The sequence below is a fragment of the Lutra lutra genome, chromosome 5 (assembly GCF_902655055.1).
Source record: "Lutra lutra chromosome 5, mLutLut1.2, whole genome shotgun sequence".
NCBI lineage: Eukaryota > Metazoa > Chordata > Mammalia > Carnivora > Mustelidae > Lutra > Lutra lutra.
Genome location: NC_062282.1, coordinates 149,387,343 through 149,413,835, shown reverse-complemented (window position 1 = coordinate 149,413,835; position 26,493 = coordinate 149,387,343). Strand labels below are relative to the sequence as shown.

The 26,493-nt window shown below is 43.4% G+C and overlaps 1 long non-coding RNA gene across 1 annotated transcript; it reads left to right on the top strand.

The window, feature by feature from the left end:
* Positions 1-259: 259 nt before the first annotated feature.
* LOC125101035 (uncharacterized) lies at positions 260-22,557 on the top strand. Its single transcript, XR_007127737.1, has 6 exons — positions 260-598; positions 2,427-2,521; positions 3,416-3,504; positions 5,675-5,778; positions 13,850-13,951; positions 22,528-22,557. It is a non-coding gene; the product is annotated as an uncharacterized LOC125101035 (long non-coding RNA).
* The last annotated feature ends 3,936 nt before the right edge of the window (positions 22,558-26,493 follow it).

Below are 26,493 nucleotides of genomic sequence, written 5' to 3'. Positions count from 1 at the left end.
ACATTTTCGCTTTAGATTTGCAAAATTAACCCTGGGAAATAAAGGCTTTTTTTTTTTTTCCCCTTCAAGGGGTAGATGTGTCAGAGTGTTAGGTTGTAAACCTAAGGAGAGAGAATTCATTGAATTGGATGGTGGTAAATAGAATTTATCTGAAATTAATGAGATGTAAATTAGTTGAAATCCTATATATGTAAAAATCTATATGTATATGTGATTTCATATATACGTGAAATGTATATGAAGGCATGTCTATAGGAAATATCTATCTGGTTTCGAAGGAAGGAGGAAGGAGGGTATGGAATGAGGTATTGAATGAGGACAGCGTGCCACTGGATGGGGAGAAGGAGCAGCTGGTGATGAAGGTCTTCTGTTTGCCACTGTGGATTAGGAATAGGGGCCGTCAGAAGGGAAGTGACTACTACCCCGTGTCTCTTTTCCATTTCCTGATGTTCTCTGTGAATGTTCTATGCAGCAAGAAGGTTCTGAGAGTCAGAGTCTTAGCAGGCTGGGGAATGAGTGAGGAGCCCAGGGAATGTCTGGCGTGGAAAGAAAGCAGAAATCATTGGTCATATCCTGTATCCCGCAGAATTCTTCTGAGGTGATGCATTTTTTTTTTCTTCTTTTTCTTTTCGCTCCCCTCTTTTTCTCTGCCTTCTCCTCCTCCTCCTCCTCCTCCTTCTATAGAAAGCATTCATTTAAAAAATACAGGGGAAAGAAAGCAAAAAAGTAAAGATCTTTTAAAAAGGTCTCATCGCCCAGATAAAAGCGCTATTTGCTTTTTGTAAAGATGGGAGATGTGACAGCCTGTTTATATGCTGGGATTGATCCGGTAGGGAGGAGACATTGATGATGCACTGAGACAACATCAGGCTCCCTGCTCAACAGGAAGTCTGCTTCTCCCTCTGCCTTCTGCTCCCCCTTGCTTGTGTACACTCTGACTCTCACTCTGACAAATAAATAAAATCTTAAAAAAATTATGCTCAACATTTTATCTAAAGACCCTGTGCATGATTTTAAATAATTCATAAGAGAGAATTTATGTAGATGTACAAATTAAAGGGTAGATGGATGGGTGGGTGGGTTAGAGCTGATGGATAGGTTAAGGGACTCCTAGAGAATAAAAGTGATAAATATAATAGAAAGATATTAGATGCCACAATTGACAGCTGAGTTCTCCAATTTCTGATTCCTAGGATGTAAAAACCTATCAGTCCAGGAAGGAAGCATTTAAAGCAGCTGGCCCATCTTCTGTTTCTATCCCAGTTACTCAAAGGGAAGAAGACAGCTGACCCAGACTCATCTGCTTATAGCTGCTGGTGACCACTTCCTGGTGGATAGGCTAACACCATTTACTAGAAAGAAGAGAGTCCTTACTTACAGAATGCTCTTAGCAGGAAGTCTTGGGATTAGGATTGTGGAAGGCAGACTAATGCTCCCCCCAAAGATGTCCACACCCTTATGCGTGAAGATCAACTTTACTTTGCCCGGGAACTGGTCCAGAATCCCTTTTTACCTTAGGACGATATTCACACTCCCAGTCTCCTCCAAAGTGTGGTCTAAAGGATGGATCACCTTGACAACCTACAGGACATCAGGCTGGTTCGCTAAACCGAGAACGTCCTCCTAACAACTTGATACGCAGGCAGTGACAGGCACCCAAGATGCTCTAGGAAGACAGATACATGCAGAGGATTGGCAGCCACATCAGGAACGTTTGCAGGGACGTTTGCAGGGACTCGATGGCCCAGGGCACTCCGTCTAAAGTAAAACACAGACTATCGTCCCTCAGGCCTCCTTATCACTAAGCAGAAGGCAGAGCGCGAATTAGGACACTTTTTGGATCTTGGAAGCGATATATGCTGGACTTTGGAAAACAAGTCCCACTTTTTAATCAGAAACCAGGAGGCTGCCAGTTTCCTGGGGGGTCCAATTCAGAAGAAAGCTCTGCAGCATATCCAAGCTATAGAACAGTGCCCTGGTTCTCTTGGGTTGTATGAGCCAGCAGGTGTGACTGTATTGGAGACCTCTGGCTAGTGACCTTACTGCATAGTCTCTGGCCAGCTCCTGGGGTTCTAGAGCAGGTGCATGCCCGGACAGCAGAGAATGACACACCTTTGGAGAAAGAGCTCCTGCAGGTCAGATAGGCTCCAGTAGATGCTGCAGTTCTGATCATTGTGACTTACTTATTTTATAAATGGAAGTTTGTACCTCCTAATCCTTCAGTAAGGGACTTTGCAATTAAAACTTCACTTATGGGTCCCAGGCTCCCTTTACAGTTAATTTAAACTATGGAGTGTTTCAAACATGCTAAAAAGTCAAAAGAAATAACATGCATACCATATACTCATCATTAAGATTAAACAAGCTGTTAAGCTGTTGATATATTTACTCAATGTTCTTGTTCTCTTTTATTTTTTACTTTGTAGGAAATAAGACATGATGAATGGATCAACATCCTAACCTCCACTTCCCATTTTCCTCCTATCCCAGAAGTGCTTTTTTTTTTTTTTTTAAATCTTTCGTGAGTACGTTTTTATGCTTTTATTACACAGTTATGTGTTTATGGATACTGTCCTATTGCTACTTGCTTTCTGCATCTGACATCATGTGTTTGAGGTCTGTTCCTCCTGATTCATGCAACTTTTTCATTTTGGTAGCAGTAAAAAATTTCATTGTGCAACTGAGTTGGTTTATCTGTCGTCTGGTTCCTTGGCAGATTTTTCCAGTTTTCCTATTTTATGTGTAATGAGCTCAAAGAAACACTTTCTTTGTAAATATATGTGAACATTTTTGTAGGATAGATGGTAGGAGTAGAAGATGTAGTGAGAAGAAGGGCCATCTGTACCCCAATGTTCATAGCAGCAATGGCCACGGTCGCCAAACTGTGGAAAGAGCCAAGATGCCCTTCAGCGGATGCATGGATAAGGAAGATGTGGTCCATATACACTACGGAGTATGATGCCTCCATCAGAAAGGATGAATACGCAACTTTTGTAGCAACATGGACGGGACTGGAAGAGATTCTGCTGAGTGAACTAAGTCAAGCAGAGAGAGTCAATTATCATATGGTTTCACTTACTTGTGGAGCATAAGGAATAACATGGAGGACACTGGGAGATGGGAAGGAGAAGGGATTTGGGGGAAATTGGAGGGGGAGATGAACCCTGAGAGACTGTGGACTCAAACAATCTGAGGGTTTTGGAGGGGCGGGGGTGAAGGGGAATGAGCCTGGTGGTGGGTACTAAGGAGGGCACGTATTGCATGGAGCACTGGGTGTGGTGCATAAACAATGAATTCTGGAACACTGAAAAGAAATTAAAAAAAAAAGATGATAGATTTCTGGTTATTGTGGATTGTCATTATGTATGTATGTACATATCCATGTGTCTGTCTGTCTACTACATCTTTCTTCAAGTTGACTGGGTATTATCCAGTTCTTCTTCAAAGAGGTTCAACCAATTCACATTCCACTCACAGCATGAAAGAGTTGCTGTTCCAGAGCTGGTAAGTGGTTGGTGCCAAACTAGATACAGTGGTGAAATAGGTCAACTTTGTTTACCAGTTGCTACCCTTTGGGAGAGTTCCCCCTTTCTTGGAATCTCCACTTCTGAGGTGCCCCAGAACTCTCAGGGCGTGACTTTAGAAGTTGTACCTCTTGAAAGATACATCAGTCACTAGGTTCGTTAGACATTTTAATGTTTTGCCACTCTGATGGGTGTAGGTTTTGTTTTACTTTGCTAATTTCTTTCATTTTAATAGCTGTATTGATTTTTCAATGAATAGAATTTCTTTGTTTTTAGGGGCGCCTGGGTGGCTCAGTGGGTTAAGCCTCTGCCTTCTGCTCAGGTCATGATCTCAGGGTCCTGGGATCGAGCCCTGCATTGGGCTCTCTGCTCAGCAGGGAGCCTGCTTCCCCACCCCCCCGCCCACCTCCCTCTCTGTCTACTTGTGATCTCTGTCCATCAAATAAAGAAATAAAATCTTAAAAAAAAATTTAGAATTTCTTTCTTTTTTAAAGATTTTATTTATTTATGAGAGAGAGAGAGAGAGTTAGAGAAACAGGCTCCCTGCTGAGCACAGAGCCTGATGTAGGACTTGATTCCAGGACCCTGGGATCATGACCTGAGCCAAAGGCAGACGCTTAACTGACTGAGCCACCCAGGCACCCTAGAATTTCCTAATCATTTCTTTTATATATTCACTGGCCATTTGGATGTTCTCTTCTGTGGTTTCCCAGTTGTTATTAATTTTACCTTTTTCTCTTGCATTGTATGCCTTTTTCCATAAATGTTTATTTGGCATATGTCTTATTAATGTCCTCTTCTAGTCTGAGGCTTGCCTTTTTAGTTCGTTGTGCCTTTTGTGATAAAGCAGTTCATTTCAGTGTAGTCCTATACATACTTTTCCTTATAGTTTTTTGGCTTTTTGTATTCTGCTTAAGAAATTAATTTTCATCCTTAAGTCATAAAGATATTTTTCAAATTTTAGAGATTGACTTCTTATATTTAAGACATTGACATATATGTGTGAGTTGGAGGTCTACTTCTGTGTTTCATTATACGAATTACCAAAATTTTCACCACCACTTATGGAACAGTGTATTTTTTTCACTGTTTGATTTGTTATATCTACTCTGTCACCGGCCAGCTCCCTTCTGCATGTGGGCTCCCTGAGCCATTATTTGTTTTTTTTTTTAAGATTTATTTATTTATTTATTTGGCAGACAGAGATCACAAGTAGGCAGAGAGGCAGGCAGAGAGAGGAGGGAGCAGGCTCCCTGCTGAGCAGAGAGCCTGATTCGGGGCTCAATCCCAGGACCCTGGGATCATGACCTGAGCTGAAGGCAGAGGCTTTAACCCACTGAGCCACTCAGGCACCCCCTCCCTGAGCCATTATTATATTGGTTCCATTATACTCTCCTAGTAAGTTGATACTTACAAAAAATGGGCTCACATAGTCTTTCCCTTAGAAACAATTTGGGCTAGGGGCGCCTGGGTGGCTCAGTGGGTTAAGCCGCTGCCTTCGGCTCAGGTCATGATCTCAGGGTCCTGGGATCGAGCCCCGCATCGGGCTCTCTGCTCAGCAGGGAGCCTGCTTCCTCCTCTCTCTCTGCCTGCCTCTCTGCCTGCTTGTGATCTCTCTCTCTGTCAAATAAATAAATAAAATCTTAAAAAAAAAAAAAGAAACAATTTGGGCTATTCTTGGCCTACCGAGTGAGTTTGGGGATTAAGTTTTTTGAAAAACTCTGTTGAGACCTATAAATATAGAGAAGAAATTAGTGGGGGCTAGAAGGGAGGGGTGGGGAGTGGGGAAGTATGGGCAAAGTGGGTGAAGGGGAGTGGGAGGCACAGACTTCCAGTTATAGAATGAATAAGTCATGAGAATGGAAGGTAGCATAGGGGAGAGTCAGTGGTATGGTGATGGCATTGTATGGGGACCGATGGCAGCCACACTGGTGGTGAGAAGAGCGTAATGTATGGGCTCATCGAATCATTATGTTATACACCAGAAACTAACAAAACGTTATGTGTCAACTACACTTCCATTTGAAAAAAATCTGTTGAGAATTTGACTGAAATTATACTGAAAATATTAATAGATTTTTCTAGTGTTAGTTGGCCCTTACTTTCCTGGGACAAGCCCTATTTCAATGTGTTGTGTGATTACTTTTCAGTATTGCTGTGTGCCGTCTCCTGATGTCTTCTATAGGATATTTACTTCTGTATTCACAAGTGACATTAACCTTTTCTTTACCCTGGCCTGATTTGGGGGATGAAGGTAAGAAAAGTCTCCTGAGGTGAGTTGCAGAGGTCTTCCTCTTGTCCCATCATCTAGAACAAGGGTTGGCAAACTATGGAGTGCTCACTGAGTTCAGTCTGCTGCCTGCTTTATAAACAAACTTCGGTTGGAACACAGTTTTGCCCATTGATCGACATGTGTGTTGTTTGTGGTAGCTGTCATGCCGTAGCTCGGCATTGCATTGGAGACTCTATTGCCTGTATGTGAAGACAGGAAAACGGTAAACCCGTTATGAGTGCGGGAAGGAATCATAAAATAAAAACCCTAAATTGGTGGAAAAAAAGAAAATAGAGAACACCCATGGATCCAAAAGCTAATTCTTGAAAAATATTGATGAAAAAGATGAACTTCTAGCAAGATTATGCACAAAAATGAGGAGAAAATAAACACCAGTAAGAATGGAAAACCGGACGTAAAAATGAATGCTACAGTTCAGGGCTCAGGGCTCTCAGTAGAGCACAAATAATGCTATTTCAATCAAATGTGAAAACTCGGATGAAAAACTTCATTGAGAAAGTAAAAATTGATGAAAGATTTTTTTTTTTTTTTTTTAAATAGCAGGGAGAAGGAGCAGAAGTAGAGGGACAGAGAGCCCCAGGCCGACTCTGTCAGGCGTGTAGCCTGGTGGCAGGACTTGATCCCACAACCCTGAGATCATGACCTGAGGCAAAACCAAGAGTTGCCCACCAAACTGACTGAGTCAGAATTGGTTTTGACTCAAGAATGGACAGGACAGGGTCGCCTGGGTGGCTCAGTGGGTTAAGCCTCTGCCTTTGGCTCCGGTCATGATCCCAGGGTCCTGGGATCGAGCCCCGCACCGAGCTCTCTGCTCAGCAGGGAGAATGCTTCCCCCCGCTCTCTGACTGCCTCTCTGCCTGCTTGTGATCTCTCTCTTTCTATGTCAAATAAACAAACAAAATCTTAAAAAAAAAAAAAAGAATGGACAGAACATCTAATAGATGTATAATCATCATGAAACTGTGGTTAAAAATCGAAACACACACACACACACACACATGCCCTATATACACACATATACACCCAAGTGTCCACCAGGACCAGATGATTTTATAAGCAAGATCTACCACATTTCAGAAACAGTCTCACATAATATGTTCTGGACTAGGGGTTGAAAAATTAAGGGTATCATTATACAATTACTCTTTTTAAAAATTACTATTATTAATTTCTTGGGCCCTAGGGATAGTGTCAGATTAAGTCTGAGCCTGTACAAGGGCACAGGCTCGGGGTTACAACTTCTTGTGAAGACTTCCCTACTCTTAGTCTATCAGACTCCAGGTTGATGTAGACTGTCTTCTCACCACTGTGTGATACTCAGTAGATGATATCAAGCCCATCTTTTCACTAAGGCTGCAGGTCTTTGAAGACCTTGTTTCTAGTACTTTGCTTTACTCAGGCTCAAGATCTCATCTCCTAGCTCGGAGGAGGACCCAGGCCCCTTGTGGCTGAGATGTTCATCCTTTTCCCTCACTCAGGGCATCTGCCACACCAGCTCAAAGACCCTAACAGTTGTGGTTCTGGGTCTTTCTTTAGTTTTGGAAACAAGGAAATAACCATTACAGACTAAATTTTGTTCCCCTTCATCCCCCCAAATTCATATGTTGAAGTCCGAGTACCCTAATCCTTAGAATAGGATTGTATTTTGAGATGGGATCTTTAAAAATGTAATTAAGTTAAAGTGAGTGCCATTAGGGTGACCCTCATCCAGTATGGCTGGTATCTGTAGAAGAAGAGGAAATTTGGGGATGCCTGGGTGTCTCAGTGGGTTAAGCATCTGCCTTCAGCTTAGGTTATGATCCCAAGGTCCTGGGATCGAGTCCTGCATTGGGCTCCTTGCTCAGTGGGAAGCCTAATTCTCCTTCTGCCTGCCACTCCCCCTGCTTGTGTGCTCTCTCTCTCTCTCTGTCAAATAAACAAACAAAATCTTAAAAAAATAAAAAGAAGAAGAGGAAATCTAGACCCACATACAGAGAAAAGACTGTATGAGGACACAGTGGGAAGACAGCATCCACAAGGCAAGGGGTTAAGCTCCAGAAGGAACCAGCTCTACCGATGTCTTCGTCTTGGACTTTGAGACTCCAGGACTGGTAGAAAATACATTTCTGCTGCTTATACCACCCCATCCATGGTTCTTTGCAATGGCAGCCCCAGCACATAGGTGCCCTCCCTTTTCCCCGTGAGCCCCACTTTGCATTTGACACCATGGTTTGTGAATTCTAGGGAGCACTTCTAATTGTAGCTGGGAGGGTTTTCAGGTTGGCCAGGAAACATACCATGGGAATGTAGGTCCCACGCTCCTTTTAAGGAGCCAGACTGTGCCCTCTGGACTCTGCCAATCTTCATGAAAGGTGGTGCCCGGTGTCTGTCCGTGAACGCCATGCCAGAGGTCAACAGCCCTACCTAGGCTTTCAACAGGGCTTTCCACTTCCAGGCTCTTCTCTGTGCAAGAGGGGTCTTCCATTGGACCTAACCCTTCACTCCCCAGACGCCCTTCCAGCGCTTACTGAGCTGCCTTTCAGGTGGCCGTCACCTCACTTTTCACCCTGAGCAGCTCCCCCTGTGTGCCTGTTGCCTTTGCGTTCTGAAAAGCATCTCGCGCAAAAAAGCCTTGTGGGCCTAAAATCAGCGTAAAAGCATTTTTAAAAAAAAAATGAAATCCAAGTTCCTGTAGAACACTGGAGCCTGGTAACTTTCCAGCAGCGAGCCAGAAGCTCACTGAACCCATCTAAGGTGCCCACCGTCCCGAGAGGAAATGGAAGGTGCCAAGCCCCGAAGCCAAGTGATTTTCTGGATCATTCCAGGAGCCAGGGACCGAGCATGACACAAGACGGTAACCCCTCATTCCCAGTGCTTGCTGCTTCAGGCAGTGCTCCGTGAGAGCACAGCCTGCTCGTGTGACCGAGGGCACTGTCTGTGTGATGTGTATGACCATCATCATGGCCCGGGATAGTTCAGAGCTTTCCTAACAACTGTGGGGAGAATGCTGTGGATTCCTTTAAAAGGGCCACCTGCCTTTCTAGTCCCCACCTTCCTCATATTTCCAGGCACTTGGGGCAGCTGATAGGCACCTGTCAACTGCTTCCCAGGCTGTGGGGGGATGGCGGGGGGTGGGGAATGGTGTCTGATCACGCTGAGAGACGGCAGGCTATGGAATCCCATGTCTGAACGGTCCGTGTCCGTCAGAGAAGCCACAGTCCATGCATTTCTCGGACCACGTTTCCAGCCGTGACATTCACAAAGGACACTCACCATGTCCCAGGGCTCACCTGCAGCTCTCTTTGGTCCCTGAGTCCTAGGAAACCCTGTGGATCAGGATCCCTCAGAGATCCAGGCAGCAGACAGCAAGCGCTCATTCCACCAGATTATCCCGGACCGCAGCCTTTTTGTGTTCACTCAGTATCCACAAATGAAAAAGCAGCAAATAAACAAAAATTCCATGGGTTCTTTTGGGTTCTGACCATTTAAAAAGATACATTGGTCTTTCTCCTTTAATTCTTGATTCTCCTTATAATTATCTTCTTTTCCTCTTCCCAAAACAAACAGCACCTAATCACATTCTAAATAACATACAGTGTTGTATTAGTTTTGGTGTACAATGTGGTGATTTGGCATTTCTATATGTTAGCGCTCATCGCGACAAGTGCCCTCCTTGATCCCCATCCTCTGTTTCCTGGGATCAAGCCCTGTGTTGGACTCCCCTGTGCACCTCCCCCCATAGTAACTATCAGCCTATTCTCTACAGTTAAGAATCTGGGGGGGGTTTTTTGTTTCATTTTTTCCTCCTTCGTTTCTTTTGTTTCTTAAATCCCTTATATGAATGAAATCATATGGAATTGGTCCTTCTCTGACCGAATCATTTTGCTTAGCAGTATACCTTCTAGCTCTATCCATGTCATTACAAATGGCAAGAGGTCATTCCTTTTTTATGGTTGAGTAATATTCCACTGTGCGTGCATATGTGTGTGTGAGTGTGTGTCTGCGTGCGTGTGCGTGCGTGTGTCTTTATCCATTCATCTATTAATGGACACTTAGGTTTCTTCTGTATCTTGTGCTATTGTATATTGTGCTGCAGTAAACATAGGGGTGTGCCATCTTTCTGAATTATTGCTAAATACCCAGTAGTAGATTTACGATCATAGGGTAGTTTGGCTTTTAATTTTTGAGGGACCTCTGTACTGTGTGCCAGCTCACATTTCCACTAGTAGCGCACCAGGTTCCTTTTTCTCCACATCTTTGCCAACACTTGTTATTTCTTATGTTTTTCATGTTAGCTGTTCTGACAGGTGTGAGGTGATACCTCATTGTGGTTTTGATGAGCATTTTCCTGATGTATGATGTTGAGCATTATTTTTTTTATGTGTCTGTTGGCCGTCTGTAAAGACATCATTTAAAATACTTTTCCTCTTCTTAAGAATCTAAATTAATTTCAGTAAGATTTGAGAGAACAAATTGAAGCATTTCACATTTATTTCTAAATATTTTCAAAAGAATTTCTTATAGAGTCATACAAATTTGGAATCAGAAGTAACCTGGGCAATCATGGTCTACATGGGTTATTTCTTGCTGTTTTTGGTAAAGCACCTGAATTTCTATTTCCACTCAAGTCATTTCGGGGGTAGTTGACTTTCTTTCTCTTAGGCTCTAGGGGTGAGTACAGAGCTTAGGTCTGACTGATTAGCTTGTTCTGCCTCTCTGGTCTCACAGGTAGGCTCAAGGATAGGCTCAGGACGCTTGCCTTAAGTGTTGTGAAGGATTTCTTCTTGTCCCTGAACTTGAACTTGGGAGAATATTGGATAAAAGCAGCTAGCAGTCGTCTTGTTCCAAGCTGGAGCCTGACAATGAAGCCATGGAGAAAGGCTGAGCCAAAGAATGGGAAGAAACGAGGTCCTGGTAATAGATGAAGCTGTACCTAGAACCACTTGGACTCCCGGACATTTTAGTTCCGCGAGACAAGAAATAGCCCTCTTTCCTCCACAGTACTTGTGCGTGAGTGCGCGCACGCGCCCCACTCCCTCCCCCCCCCCCCCCCATTTTGTCTTTTCTGAGCCTATTTGGTTTGGACTTTACTCCACCGGCAATGGAGAGGTTTTTCCCCTTCAGCTGACAGACAAGGACACTCAGACTCAGGGACGGGAAGAGATCTGGCTGGGATTCCTTGGTGAGCAGAGTCACGACAGAGCTGGGACTAGGACGGGGGCCCTGAATCAGACTGTGTGTTTTTACCATGCTTGGAGCTGGGTGAGTATCTAAGTGGTTTTAGAAGAGCCAAAACTGGCTTCATTCAGCTCAGACCACAGGCAGAGGAGAGGTCATAGTTAAATACAGGGTTGTGAGCATTCCAGATGAGGGGTAAAACTGATTGTTACGTAGATCAGGATGTTGAAGTTGAAACAGTATTTTAGAAATAACGACATAGCCATCGAGGTAGGTCAGGTGCAGTAACAACTGGGCCATGGTGGAAAAAGATGGTGGAAAAAAAGATTCCTTAACCTCAGCAGATGTAGGTATAGTAGAGTAAGTGTCCTATTCTTTGCAAAATATGAAACGTCATGTTCTTTGTATGCATTTGAGGAAAAAACCTAAGTAGTGTTACATGGTTATCAGAAAAAAAAAATGCTCCCAAGGTGCCAAATTTGGTCAAAGAATTCGGGATACTGTGGAACTATCACACCCTAACCATCCCCTGCTATCCCCCACACCCCCACGCACATACGGTGTAGAAAATGATTATTCTGGAACTCACTGGAAATCTGGATACACTCAGAGAATAAAGGAGTGTGGGGTTGATTCTATTCAAACGTGTAAAAATAATCCGCGTGTGTTCAAGAAACTCTCTGGGTATGACCACCTCTGTTGCTGCTGATTATTTAAAGTCAACGTTGCAGATTGGCTTTGCTCTGCCTGGGCCCCTCCAAACCTTGGCAGGGCCCAAGGTGGAAGTGGAAAGGGAGGCCTAATACCATATTTTAAGAAGTTAGAATTTACCAATTAAGCCAACTGTGGAAAGGGTGGAACGTGTTCTACCATTCTACCCTGGTATGAAGGTAGGAGCTTCAGTGTTGAATTGTGAGACTCTGGGGAGTCGGATGAAGCCCTTCATCCATGGCTCCTGGCTCCCCAGCATTGAGCCCAGCCCCTAGCCCATGTCCCGTATTGTCCCATCTCCAACCCCGTCCTTTGTTGGGGATGGTTGTCTCACACACACATAAGGACACCCAGTCTGTGTATCTAAGTGCTGTCCTCCAAAGCACTCTTGGAATACCACTTGGGCTGAGAGGTATACTTGGAGGCATGGTTTCCCCTTAGGGGGACAGTCTGAGGAAGAGGTCTATGCAGTCCCTGGAAGCAGGTTTGGGGAGAAGGATCTCTGGATCCAGTGGAAGGAGAACATAGTCTTGGAGAAAGGGGACATAAGGCTTTGGCACCTGTCCTTGGCATGGAGTCTCTCTGGCCTGGACCTTTGCTGATGCTGGCTTTGCCTCCTCATTCTCCACTGTCTGGTTCTGTAAGAGCTGGTTCTTGGACGGGGAGATGGGGACCACTTGGCAGGGCTTGTGAGTTGAATGGGAATCATGGCAATGCTGACAGCCTGCTGTTACAACTAAGCTTCTCTTTTGTTTCTAAGGATCATGAAGGAGGTTGGAAGGGAGGGAGAAAATGGATTGACGACATTGACATTGACATGTTGCTGCTTCTGATTGCATGATCTCTTCTCTTTCTGATATAGGTTCTCTGGTTAAACCAGGGCACTGGACAGCATCCTTCCAGGGTCTTCTTACTGTGTTTGCATCTCACCTAGCTACCCGCCCCAGTGACTTCCTTCAGCTGCTAAACCCTCACCTCTGACACGTCCCCCCGATGCTCCCATCTATATTTTCTGTGACCTTTGCCTTTCCTTTGGTAATCTTTGGATCACAGCCATAGCTGCCATCCTCTTGGGCTATGTGCTGTTTTACCCTCTTCCACTGCCTTCTTTTGTGCAGAGAAGTCCCTGGACTTCCTTCTACAGCCCCACACCCCAGCCCTGGATGGCCCCACTTGGTCCCACTAGTTCTTAAAGGTTTTTTTACTTTTTTAATTTGACCAAGAGAGAGAGGGAGAAAGAGAGAGAACACAAGCAGGAGGGGGAACAGCAGAAGGAGAGGGAGAGGCAGACTCCCCGCTGAGCAGGGAGCCTGACACGGGGCTCGATCCCAGGACTTCGGGATCATGACCAGAGCCGAATGCAGACGCTTAGCTGACTGAGCCACCCAGGTGCCCCCAGTCCCACTAGTTCACACCAGCTTTTAGTTTGGGTTCAGTCTCCCGGCTGAAGCATAACATATGCATTTATAGATGTAGACACATACATACACATGCAGAAAAAGACGTTGGAAATCATCTCTAAGATTATTTAAGCATCCTTTGGCCCAGATTCCCAGTTTATAGAACAGGAACGTGAGCCCCATCGGTGTGTTGTGAAGCGTCACACAGCACGCCAGGGACATAGCTGGGACCCACAGCCAGGCCTTCTGACCCCTTCTCCACTGCCTTCCCCCCAGGTGACATCCCCCATCATGTAGATTTTCCCTCTCTCTGCCAACTTATAATTCCTAGAACTAACAAAATATAAGAAAATACATTTCAAGCACTGTACTTCTTGTCTGTTCCCTCCCTCCCTCCCTCCCTCCCTCCATTCCTTCCTTCCTTCCTTCCTTTTTAAAATATTAATTTATTTATTTGGGGGTGTATGTGGAGGAGGAGGGGCAGAGGGAGGAGCAAGGACCCTGAGATCATCACCTGAGCCGAAGGCAGACGCTCAAGTGACTGAGCCACCCAGGCACCCCATCTTCTTTTCTTTCTTTTTAAATTTGTCCAGGTTTCTCTTCTTATGGTATCTTCCGGTCCACGCACACTAAAACAGATATGTGACTTGGTTCACATTCAATTCTCTTTCCTCCTAATTTCGACCTTCTGAGAAGAAAAGAAGATAACGCGTTTTTTTTTTTTTTTTTTTTTTTTTTTTTTTTTTTTTTTTTTTCAATTTCAGAAGCCAATCTGTGAGTCTAGGACGGAGACGTAATAGTAACCCTAGGATATATCGAGCTGTTTGCTTCTCGTTAACACCAGAAGCTGGGAACACGGTGAAAAGGTGAATAGATGCTTAGTCTTTGAATGCATTCCCCAACAAGCTAATCAATCACATCAAGGCTGTCTAAGGTCAAGGTTATTTCTTGTGTGCTTCCTAACCCAATATTGCAACACATGTACACACGTGTGCACACGTGTGGACCATATAGAAATGATTTATAATCTTTATCTGAATAGCCAGACCATCTTGCAGAAGAATCCTATGTTCTAGGGCTGAGAGCCATTCACTGCATGTGGGTAGTAGTTTCTAGCCTAATCCAGTTCTGTGTGTGTGTGTGTGTGAGAGAGAGAGAGAGAGAAAGTTGAAATATTGGAAAAGGTACAGAACTTAATATGTCATTTATTCAAATCAGCCAATTAGGATAGATTTTGTTCTTTGCCTCCCATGTGACTCGGTGTTGTCCCTATTCTGTGAACTTTGTCAGATTTGTTTTTGCCCTCCGGGGAGTTGCAATCTGGTTCATTCATGTCTGAGTCTCCTTTTGCTGATACATCATAGGCATTGAAGAAATGAAATTGGTAAATAAACACATGAAAAATTCAGTTAATAAACCTAGTCCGTGGCTAAGATGAAATATTTACTGTCAACACTGTATATCACTTGGTAAACTCATTAGTGAGGCAGTCACTATAAAGAGAATTAATGTAATTTCCAAATTTAGAGTGAGTGCGAGAGGAAGAATGAAAACAGGCTCATTTTTTCCTTTACTCTTTATATAATTCTGGGAAAATGGAGTACAAAAATCGTTCCTGCTCTAAATCTCATTTCAAAGGTTGTAGGTTGCATGTGTTCACAATTTGCATCTTTGTAGAACTTGACAAAGTATTGGACACACGATGGGGGGACTGCAGTCCATTCTTGGCACAACATCTGTTCAATAGATCTTCATGCCTTGTTGCCCTCATCAAAGTGAATGCTGACATTTACTGAGCACCTGTGTGTATTACATATAGCATTTAATGTAATCACAGTAATCCCATTGGGGTGTGGGTGGGTGGGGGGTGCAAATTAAGTTGTGTTGGACCACATAACTGAAGAGTGAAAGATCCAGTACTTAGGACTTGGTCTTCCTGCTGTGTGCACGCCTCATGCATCAAATAGTCCCACTTCTTTAGAAGTCCGAGTTGAGGGGCGCCTGGGTGGCTCAGTGGGTTAAAGCCTCTGCCTTCAGCTCAGGTCATGATCCCAGGGTCCTGGGATCGAGCCCCGCATCGGGCTTTCTGCTCAGCGGGAAGCCTGCTTCCTCCTCTCTCTGCCTGCCTCTCTGGCTACTTGTGACTTCTCTCTGTCAAATAAATAAATAAAATCTTAAAAAAAAAAAAAAAGAAGTCCGAGTTGAATGATGCTCTTAGTCGTCTAATAACACTCTTAACTTCATTTTATTCCTCTGTCGATACTTGTTTCATTTCAACAGAATCTTCTACTGGGTCTTCGTTGGAAAGGAGAAAAAAACTGGGTATACATTAGGTGTAATTTTTTCTCCCATAGTGTTCAAAATCCTCAAAATGTTCTTAAGACCAAACAGTTTTCTTTAAAGGCCAACTTCTGGAACCTTCTGAGAGCTCCACCACGCTAAGAAAAGAGCTTAACCTTGAAATAGGACTGTGTCATGCATTTTTAGTCAGACAGAAGCCCCTAAGTGCCTGGTGATAAACACAGGTAATCATAACAGTGAGAATACCGAACTTTCTACCAGGCATTTTACTCTGCATTTTATGTCAGTAACAATTAGAGCAACATTGTTTGAATATTTATTAGGTGAAGGATACTGTGTTTTGCATACATTATCTTCTACTTCTTTTTCAGAGTATTTCAAGGAGGTAGAAATACATTATTTCCAAAAGAAAAGAAATATATTATCTCCATTTTACATAGGATAAAATTGATCTTCACAGAGGTCGAGTTGCCTAAAATCACATGGCTGGTTAGGATCGAACCTAGAATTGATTTTTTAAAGACGTGATTTTTCAAAAACTGGAACATTGCAATGGATACCCCTGGAAGTATCTTCTAAAAAGGAAGGGAATAGCCTCTTGAATGCTCTTTACCAGAATGAAAGCTGAGAAATGAGCCCCCCTCCTTCCCAGATAATTTCTGAGCATGCTTACCACATGAGAAGCTCTCTGCTTGAGAAGGGCCTGGGAGGATACTCCGACACCACATTGCTCTAAAAGAGCTTACTGAATGCTCGGTAGAGATTGGAGAAGCCCAGGATAACATCGTTACAATCGTTACAACATAGATGGGACCCATGGGGAGCTGAGACAGAACACAGGGTCTTACTCAACTTTGTATCTCTCACTGGCATCCCGCAGAAGAGGAATTAAAACAATTTTGGTTTTTTTGTGTGGGTGAGACAAAATGGCAAAAACGTTGCCAACCAGCTTCGGATGCTTATTAAACATTTTTCTGGATGAATAAAGAGAGTGCTAAAAGCTTTACAAGCCAGCCTTGGGAAAAGGAAATGGGAACAGGAGGGAAGAAAGGAGGTAGAATGGTGGGGAATGGTAGTGGAAGGAACAGCTACCTGTCCCACTTTTATATTTATTTATATTATACACAATATATTTATATTATAAATATATCTTAATTTTATATATTATATATTTATAATGATATATAATTATAAAATTATATAATTTATAATTATAAAATATATAATTATATATTTATAATATTTTATAAATATATTGTATTATATAAATTAATATATTTATTTATATTATAAATATATTTGTATTTATATTATACACAAATAAATATATATTTTTGTAGTTTTAAAAAAGATTTTATTTATTTAGTTGAGAGATAGAGAATGAGAGAGAGCATTAGAGGGGAGAGATTAGAAGGAGAAGCAGGCTCCCCACTGAGCAGGAAGCCCGATGCAAGACTCGATCCTGAGACTCCAGGATCATGACCTGAGCTGGGGACAGCCCCTCAACCAACTGAGCCACCCAGGCTCCCCCCAACCCCGCCCCGATTTTTAAAGTGTGCTCCACGCCCAGCATGTGGGGCTTGAACTCACAACCCTGAGGTCAGGATCTGAGAACTCCTCAGATCAAGAGTTGGATGCCCAACCACCTGAGCCACTGAGCTGTCCCTAAGGGTAGTTTTATTTTGAAGTAATCTTTACACCCAATGTGGGGCTTAAACTCACAACCCTGAGATCAAGAGTTGTACATTCCACCCACTGAGCCATCCCAAGGCCCCTCTGTTGGGCCCATTTTAGAAGCAACAAAGATAACAGGAAACAGTCCCTGTTTTCTCAGAAGGGCCCAGTTCCTGTGAGCAGGAGGTGGCAGCCCTTAGCGTCTCCCACAGTAATCCTAAAGCATGACTTAACCGGAAACTAAAGATGTTCACGATTGACCTACAGTTGCCTTGGCTACTCTTTGTTTCTTTTTCATCTAACAAATAATGACTTATATAGATCTAATTCTCTTCTTGATCCTCTATAAATCAAACTGGGAATTTTAAGGATGGCAATAAAGAGGAAATGGAGTTTTGAGTCTTTAGTTCGCTACCTTAAGTTCTGGGAGACTTGGGCAAGCAGCATGTTGTTTTGGGTGGAGTTATCTGTACGCCTGGAAGTTGGGTTGACATAATTAAGCTCGCACATATGTGCGTAAGTGTGTATATAAATATATCTCAATTCTTTCTTGTGTCTAACCAGCTATCAATATGCTTTATATATAGATAGATTTGGGGAGTTCCCAAGGCTTATTGATTCTAAGTTCTATAACGTCCAAGTTAGTGCTATAAATTACTTTGCCTCATCTTTATGTAAAAATTTTCCACTTCAGAAAGTTAACATTTTGCCCACTTCTCTGCACAAAAACCGCTCTGTTAGTGATGTTCAGGGCATTTCGAAGATGGCCAAGCCAGTTCTTACGATAGGGTCAATGACCAGTGATGGAGCTTTGACTATTTATTTCATTAAATTCTGTCCTCATTTTGCGTTAAAAAAACATGCCCTTTGGGGGTTAAGGTCTTTACTGATAGCAGCAGCATCGTAATGGTGTGGACATGTCACTTGTGTTACAAGGTCTCTGTATTGTGGTTACTGTGGGTGAGGTTTGAGGGGGAATTTCCCATCCACTGTTTCCTCTAAACAGGAGAGTAGCATCAGGACTGATCTCTGATAGCATAGGCTGTGGAGCCTGGACAGTTTGGGTGTCATTCTCAAGAAAGAGAGTACACAGGGGTGTCTGGGTGGCTCAGTCCATTGACCATCCGACTCTTGATTTCGGCTCAGGTCATGATCTCGCTGTCATGGGATCGAGCCCCATATTGGGGTTCACCTTCAGATTCTTTCTTCCTCCCCCTCTCCTCCTCCTGACTCACATGCATGTGCTCTCTCTCTCTCAAATAAATAAATAAGTGAACAAATAAAAGGGAGTACACAATTATCTTAATTTTGTAACCACAAAAGCTTATGATCATACCAACATCTTGCCAGTGCCGGGGAGGAAGATTTTCCTCTGGCCTTCAAGATCCTTCCAGCTGGAGTATGATTCAAAGTGATGTGAGATTAACAGGAGAAAATCAAATTTAATAGTATACATACATAGGTATGAGGAATCCACACAGACATGGAAATTCCAAAGTTTCGAAACATGACGCTTAGGTGAGCTAAGGAGAGGGGCAGTGATCCGGGGATATGAATGGGAGAAAGGGAAGAAGGACCATTAACAGGAAATCTAGAAGAGATATTTGGAAAATGTAGATACGTTTCTCCTATAAAAGGGGGGTGTCCTCTGTTAATAGCTCTCTTCCTGGTATAAGCAGGCAGTTGAGGGGAAGGTAAACAGTTTTTCCTTGAATCTGCTGGGTTTTGATTGCTTTTAACTCAGAATAATGTTCACGCCTCTGGGGCCCATGGTGGGGTAGCCTGCCCTTGACCCCTACACTAGGAACTTTCTTTCACAGAAGGGACTGTGGATGTGAGAGCTTAGGCCTCATTAGTATCACGGTCCATTCGCCTCTGCTTGGTGCTTGTCATACTACCTTCAAAATGCCTTTTCCTATTTCTCTTGCTCCCACTTAACTCTGAGTCCTTGGGGGCAGAGGCCATGTCTTTTTAATCTTTGTATATTTAAGATGTTAAAAAAAATGCTTGTTAAGCTGAACTGAACTGGAAAATGCATTAGGAACTGGCAGCCTTGATAGGCTCCCACCTTGTCCTGCAGAAACTGGGTCAAAAGAGCTTTAATAACATGAAGGAATCCTCACTCATTAGCCTTATGGTGTTTCTCCCCTTGACAAATTAGGGCATGATCTTTCTCTGCCAAGTGTCACAGGTAAAAATATAACAGTGATTATTGTCATAGCAGTGGTTCACAGTAAGGTAGAAGTCAAACTTGAAGGAAGCTTGCAGAGTAATTGTTTTACATACAAGGAATAACTGTGGGTTGACCCATATTGGTGAAGTTATTAGGAGTGGGACAGAAGGGAGAGAAGGAAGTATTTTACGAAGAGCTGGTGTTTGCTTGTGTGTGTTTATTAGTTATCTCTTAGTGGAAGCTTGAAAACCCAGTGGATATCTGGAGACCCAGCAGCCAGTCCGGGTCAAAACAGGCATGCTGGTCTGCTGCATGTCAAAGGCTTTCCCTCCCAACAGGTTTGACAAATTGAGATCACTTAAGGGTAACCTAGATGAGAAGTCTTAAAGGTAGAAGGAATTTTTTTTTACTTCAGAAAAATTAAACTGGCTCTATGTCAAGGTTAGAAGTGCTCTAACCCCACCGGCCATTTACATCTGTGTTTCATTTTCTTTTAAATTTAAATTTTAGGTAGTTAATGCATAGTGCAATATTGGTGTCTGGAGTAGAAGTCAGTGATTCATCACTTTCATACCACACCCAAGGCTTATCACAAGTGCTCTCTTTAAGGCCCATTCCCCATCTAGCCCATCCCCCACCCACCTCCCTCCAATCTTCAGTTTGTTCTCTATCATCAAGAGTCTCTTATGGTTTGTCTCCTTTTTGTCTTTTCCCTTTTCCCATATGTTCATCTGTTTTCTTTCTTAAATTCCACATATGAGTGAGATCCTATGGTATTTGTCTTTCTCGGACTGACTTATTTCACTTAGCATAATACACTCTAGCTCTATCCACGTTACTACAAATGGCAAGATTTCATGTTTTTGATGGCTGAGTAATATTCCATTGTATATATATATATACACCACAACTCCTTTATCATTCCTCAGTCGTACATCTCTGCTTATTGGTTGATTGATCAACAGTTTATTGAGGGTAGAGGATGGGAGGGAAATCAAGTGTGCCAATTAAAACTGTGAGGCTGTTTAAAAGAATTCTGGGAATGAAACTTCCTGAAGATATTCTGGTACAACCACGAAGGGGACAATGATTTCCATGTAAATAAGACTAATGTGGACCCCTGGCAAAAGATGAAGCTAAACTAAATTTTGTACGAGGGTTTGTGGTTTGCGGATCTGCATATGTATGTAAATAATCGAAAAGTGAAACCTCATGTCCTATCATATTTTTAAAGTCTTAATATCAGATGTAATGTACAGTATTCCCTTTTAATTTAGAACTCTTTCTTCTTCATATCCTGACTTCTTCGATCTGATTTAGTGGTCCAAGAACACACAGATGTGGTGGAAGTGGTTTTACAGAAGGAAGTATGGTTGGAGGGCATTGGGAAGGGAAAAACTTTTTCTACCCTCTTATCTTCAGTCACTGGGGAATGCTAATTAAATTAACAAAAAGATGGGTTAACAGAAGGAAAGGTGTACAAAGTTTATTTGATGTTACTATTTTGATGTTTATGTGTATGGAGGTCTTATTAGTAAGAAATGAAGATCCGGAAAGGGTGGTTGGATTCAAGGGCTTATCTACACATTTTTTTTTTTTTTAATCTACACATTTTAACAAAGGGTGATAAATCTGTGAAGTGACAAGAAAAAGGAAAAGGTTTTTGGGCTTCTGGGGGTGGTAGATTGTGGGAATAGGAATAGAATGAATGGAAGATAAGCGTAATTTTACTAAAGTATGATTGTGCAGACCCATGTCAGTACTGACTTTCTAAGATGTAGAGGAAGAAGTCCTGCCTAGGGGTCAGGAGATGTGGGCTGGGGCCACGATTCTTATTCTAGGCTTGTAACAAGGAAAATAACTTTTCTTGGTGTGTGTGTCAGTGGCAGAGGGGTGGGGTGCTGGGTCAGAATAGATTATCATCCTCCAAAGTATGTTCTATGGATTCCTTCAAAATATGAGTCCTTGGACAATGCAGCAAGAAACATCCCTTTCTTGGAAATTCACGAAGCACATAGCACTAAGAATTGCTGCAGTAAAGAAATCTGCCAAATACTGTTTTATCCAGGATTGCCGAAAAGTATTTGACCATAGAAAAACCTTCCATTACTACTTTTGTTTTCCTTTTAAAATAGCAGCTTTTAACTACTCCTGAAATTATAGTTCCATAAGAAATACTTTGGGGGCACCAGGGTGGCTCAGTCAGTTAAGCATCTGCCTTCAGCTCAGCTCATGATCTCAGGGTCCTGGGATTGTGAACCAAGTAGGGCTCCCTGCTCAGCGTGGAGTCTGCTTCTCCTTCTCCCTCTGTCCCTTTCCCCTCCCCCCACCGTGTTCTCGAGAGCGAGTGCTCGAGCATGGGTTCTCGCTCTCAAATAAATAAACAAATAAAATCTTAAAGAAAATACTCTGGAAAAATGTGAGCTTAATGATCTCTAAAATACCTTGCTGGCCTTACCCTTAATTTTTTTTTTTTTTAAAGATTTATTTATTTATTTGACGGAGAGAGAGAGAGCACAAGCAGGCAGAGAGAGAGGGGGAGAAGCAGGCTCCCTGCTGAGCAGAGAGCCCGATGTGGGGCTCGATCCCAGGACCCTGAGATCATGACCTGAGCCGAAGGCAGAGGCTTAACCCACTGAGCCACCCAGGCGCCCCAATTTTTAAAATTTATTTCACTTTAGGAAATAACGTATTTGTGCATAGCTAATATGTTGAGTATTCTTCGGAAGGGGGCCAGGAAAGGCGCATTTGCTTTTTAAAAAAAGACAGAGACAGAAAAATATATATACCCGACAGAATACAGCAAAGACATGGTAATACAGGCGGAAAAATATAGGAAGAAAAAGAAATTCAGCTGATAAGCAATAGGTATTATTACCATTAGCGTGTGGTGCGGGTGGTTGAGGGAGAGGTTTATGAGTGTTTTAATCGGGAGGTTTGTGAGATGTTAGTGAAAATACCCAGAGCCACCGGGGAGAACTAACAAGTGAGGAAAAGGGGTAGGGTCTTCTCAGAAGACTATCTGTTACGTATATGATCTTTAATCTCGAAGAACTCAAGTAAGCCATACGATGAATGTTCCTGTATTGATAATCAGTGACGTCGAGTAGTTGTGTCTCATGGGGAATGTGTGGGAACACGGAGCAGTACGCTGCTGGATGGGGAGCCCTAATGAGTTTAATTATATATAATCTGCTTGGGAGAATGTTTTTGAGTTTTAGCGGAGAACCCATCTTGAGCCCAGGCATGGCCCATGGCCCCATCACTGGTGGGGCCCTTTGCATTTTGCACCAGGGCACAATGAAGAGGTGGTGGTGGGGGGTGTGGGGGAGGGGGTGGAGGGGGTGTGGGGGAGGGGGTGGAGGGGTCGGGGGCTCTCTTAAAAAAAAAAACAAAAAAAACCAAAAAAAACAAGAAAAAGTGCCATTTAAGTGCTGGCATGGAATAAAGAGATGAAGAAAAGAAAATTCCGAGCAAAGAAAAAATGAAAACCTGAACCGACCAGCTTGAATTTTATCGTTCGTCTTTATACTGCGCCCTGGCGGTTTTCAACACAGATCCGGGCGCGTTTAATTTTTCGAACTCGTCAGGAGTCTTTAAGTCATATATACGGATAAAGAGAATTGCTCCTGACATTTGGATGGGGTCTTAACCATTTCACGCGCCATTCCTCTGTATACAAATTAACATATTTTATGGAGGATCCAGTAGGGGCTCAGAGAATATATCACATGCTAACTAGTCTATCAAAACAGAGACTCTAATTTCGGCTTCTAATATATTGAGGCGCTATCTATATGCTTTAAATTATATTGCTGTTGTAAAAACGTCGGAATCTATAAAATGGCAGTTTTCCTTTGTTCATGTTTAATCAGATCCTTTTTTCTCCAGTGGTACCAGGCGGCTTTGGGCTTTCCTCCCCCAAGGAGGAGCGCTAGAGTGAGTTAGGGGGCTGTGCACCGAAGTTTCCATCTCCGCCTCTCTCTAGCTGCGAAGCCTTGGACCAGTCACTTGGGGCTGAAAAGAGGGCCTAACTCCCCGGATTTTCCTGAAGGTTCCAGGAGGTGCTTGCCTAGCCACCCTATGCCACCCATGCAGAAAAAAACCTTTTTGGGGGCTCATTTTGATGCTCCGTAGCCCTTGTATGGCAGAAAGAAGATTAGGGAAAGGAAAACAAACCCAGTATTTGTTAGTTTTTCTACTTTCCAGAAATCTGGCGAAAGATTCCATTTGGGGACTCATTAAAATAGAAGAAGGAGACCCTTTTTAAAAGTAGTTTTAAATGGGAGTCAGTTTCAGCCCTTTCAAGGTCCCCAGATGGACCCCAAGCGGATCATCCGGTAGCTGGTTTTTCTCTTTCAGGGTTAGAAGCATAAGCCTCTTTCAGACTCTGAGTTGGAGAGACATCAAAAAGAGCACATTAGTGAAAGTCTCTCATCCCTGGGAGAGAAACCGGCCTTTGGGTCCCAGCTTTAGAATAAATGCTAAGCTGCCTCTGTCAAATTTGGGGGAATTTAGAGAGACCCAGCCAAAAAAAAAAAAAAAAAAAAAAAAATCTCTTAACCTGGAATCAAAATTCTCAGATCCACCTTCAGAGGTGGGTTACTGCCTGAAAAGCTCCTCTTTTATGATGCAGATACCCCTGGGGAGCCCAGCCAGCTTGAAGCCTTCATTTGCCCTTCAAAGCAGTGAGTTCCTACATTTTTATCTGAAGGGGCTGTGGAGTTGACTGTGGGGGGTGGGGTGGAGAGGTGGGTAAGGGTCAAAAAGGAAACAGAGGGGGTAGGGAAGAGTTGATGCTGACGGCGGGGGTGGGGGGGTGGGGGGTGGTCAGGAGAGGTGGGTCTGCTCTGGTGGTGCTGGAACAAGTACCAGTTCCCTCAGCAGCCCAGGGAGGTGAAAGGTCAACTTTGGGAGGCCCAGCCTCGCTCTGACAGAGTGAGTCCCTGTCCTTGAGTTCAGCTTGGCAGCCAGTACTATTCCGTTTTGGGGTGAAGATCAAGCCTTGGATCTCAAGGGAAGTCGAACAGTTTCAAAGTTTCTCGAATATTCTGGAAGGTGTACTCAACGTGCCGTCTTTTATCCATTTGAGGCCTTCGCGTAGTAATCATGGTTGTTTTAAATTCCTGGTCTGCTAATTCCAACATCCCTGCAGAGTCTGCTCCTGACGCCCACTCTGTCTCTTCAAACTGGTTTCTTTTCTTTTCTTTCTTTCTTTCTTTTTTTTTTTTTTTTGGCCTTTTGGTCTGTCTTGAAGTATTTTCATGATAGCCAGACATGACTAACCTGATAAAGGGAATGGCTGTAACCAGCTTTAGTAATGTGTGGTGAGGTGTAGGCAAGGGGAGAAGGGTCTAGTCCTAGAAGTCAAGCCTCTGTCTTTACCCTGAGCCTTGACCTCTGGACTGCAGACTTCACCTGCATTCCTCTGCTTTCTTATCCCTGCTGAGGGGGCACAGGACTGATAAAGGGGGCTGGGAGTGTGTATTTCCCCTTCCTAGGTCGCTTAGGCTCTGATGATACTCAAGCGGGTCAGGCTGGGGTTGCCCACTTTTTTCTCCGGACAGGATGCTCACGTGTGTTTCAACATGACCTCCTTTCTCCCCTTCTGTTGGAGACACCAGGGGACTCTTCTCTAACCCTCACTGTGAGGACCACATTGAGCTCCTAGAAGCTGAAACTGTCATTAGCCATCAGGGAGATTCAAATCAAAACCACATTGAGATACCACCTTATACCAGTTAGAATGGCCAAAATTAACAAAACAGGAAACAACATGTGTTGGAGAGGATGTGGAGAAAGGGGAACCCCCAACCCACTGTTGGGGGGAATGCGAGTTGGTGCAGCCACTTTGGAGAACAGTGTGGAGGTCCCTCAAAAAGTTGAAAATAGAGCTACCCTACAACCCTGCAATTGTACTACTCTCCTCAAAGATACAGATGTAGTGAAAAGAAGGGCCATCTGTACCCCAATGTTCATAGCAGCAATGTACCCCAATGTTCATAGCAGCAATGGCCACAGTCACCAAACTGTGGAAAGAACCAAGATGCCCTTCAACAGACGAATGCCTAAGGAAGTTATGGTCCATATGCACTATGGAGTATTATGCCTCCACCAGAAAGGATGAATACCCAACTTTTGTATCAACTTGGATGGGACTGGAGGAAATTATGCTGAGTGAAATAAGTCAAGCAGAGAGAGTCAATTATCATATGGTTTCACTTACTTGTGGAGCATAAGGAACAGCATGGAGGACATTAGGAGAAAGAAAGGAAAAATGAAGGGGGGAATCAGAGTGGGAGATGAACCAGGAAAGACTGTGGACTTGGAGAAACAAAGTGAGAGTTTTAGAGGGGTGGGGGGTAGGGGGATGGGTGAGCCCAGTGATGGGCATTAAGGAGGGCAGGGATTGCATGGGGCACTGGGTATTATAGGCAAACAATGAATCATGGAACACTGCATCAGATACTAATGATGTACTGTATTGTGACTAACATAACATAATAAAAATAAATTAAAACACACACACACACACACACACACACACACACACGTTTGGAGGCCTCCCTCTGACTGGATCCCCTGGGGTTTTTAACTCTCAGACTTGTCCACGTAGAGCTTCTAGCAAGTACTTACTCACAGTTCAGGTTTTCCCACCCCTGGGGGACCTGGTTCCCCTGGCAGCTTCTTCTGGGCAATGTTGGTGTTCTTTGCATTTGCCTGTCCGTCTCTCCGGTTCTGGGAACTGTTGTTTGTCCCGTGACCTCAATTCTCTTACAGATCTAAGAAGAGTTGTTGATGTTTTCGGTTTGTTCAGCTCTTCACTTGCTGTGGAGATGGAGTGGTGACATCCAGGCTTCTGGCGTGCAGACCTGGGAAGGAGGGAAGTCTGGAAGGTTACATTGACATAGCTAGTGTCTACCAATTCGAAAGCATGACCTTGTATGTCCAGGACAATCTGTTACTCCCTGTCTCGGGGGGATGTTAAAAAAGCCTATAATCTCTGGTTTATCAGCCCTCAGAGAGTCTCTGTTTTTTTTGTTTTTTTTTTTTTTTTCTGGGGATGTAACCAATTCTTCAAGTTCTCTAAACAAATATGATAATACTCCATCTCGTGTTTTTAAAAGAGTGTGCATATCACTAACCACAGTTTCCATTCTGGGTCTTGAACCTGCTTGCTTTAGCCCTTCAAGAGACGACATGGGGCTCTTCTTTGATGTTCTCTTTGGGCTGATAGCTGTTTGGGGGCATTTTAGGGAC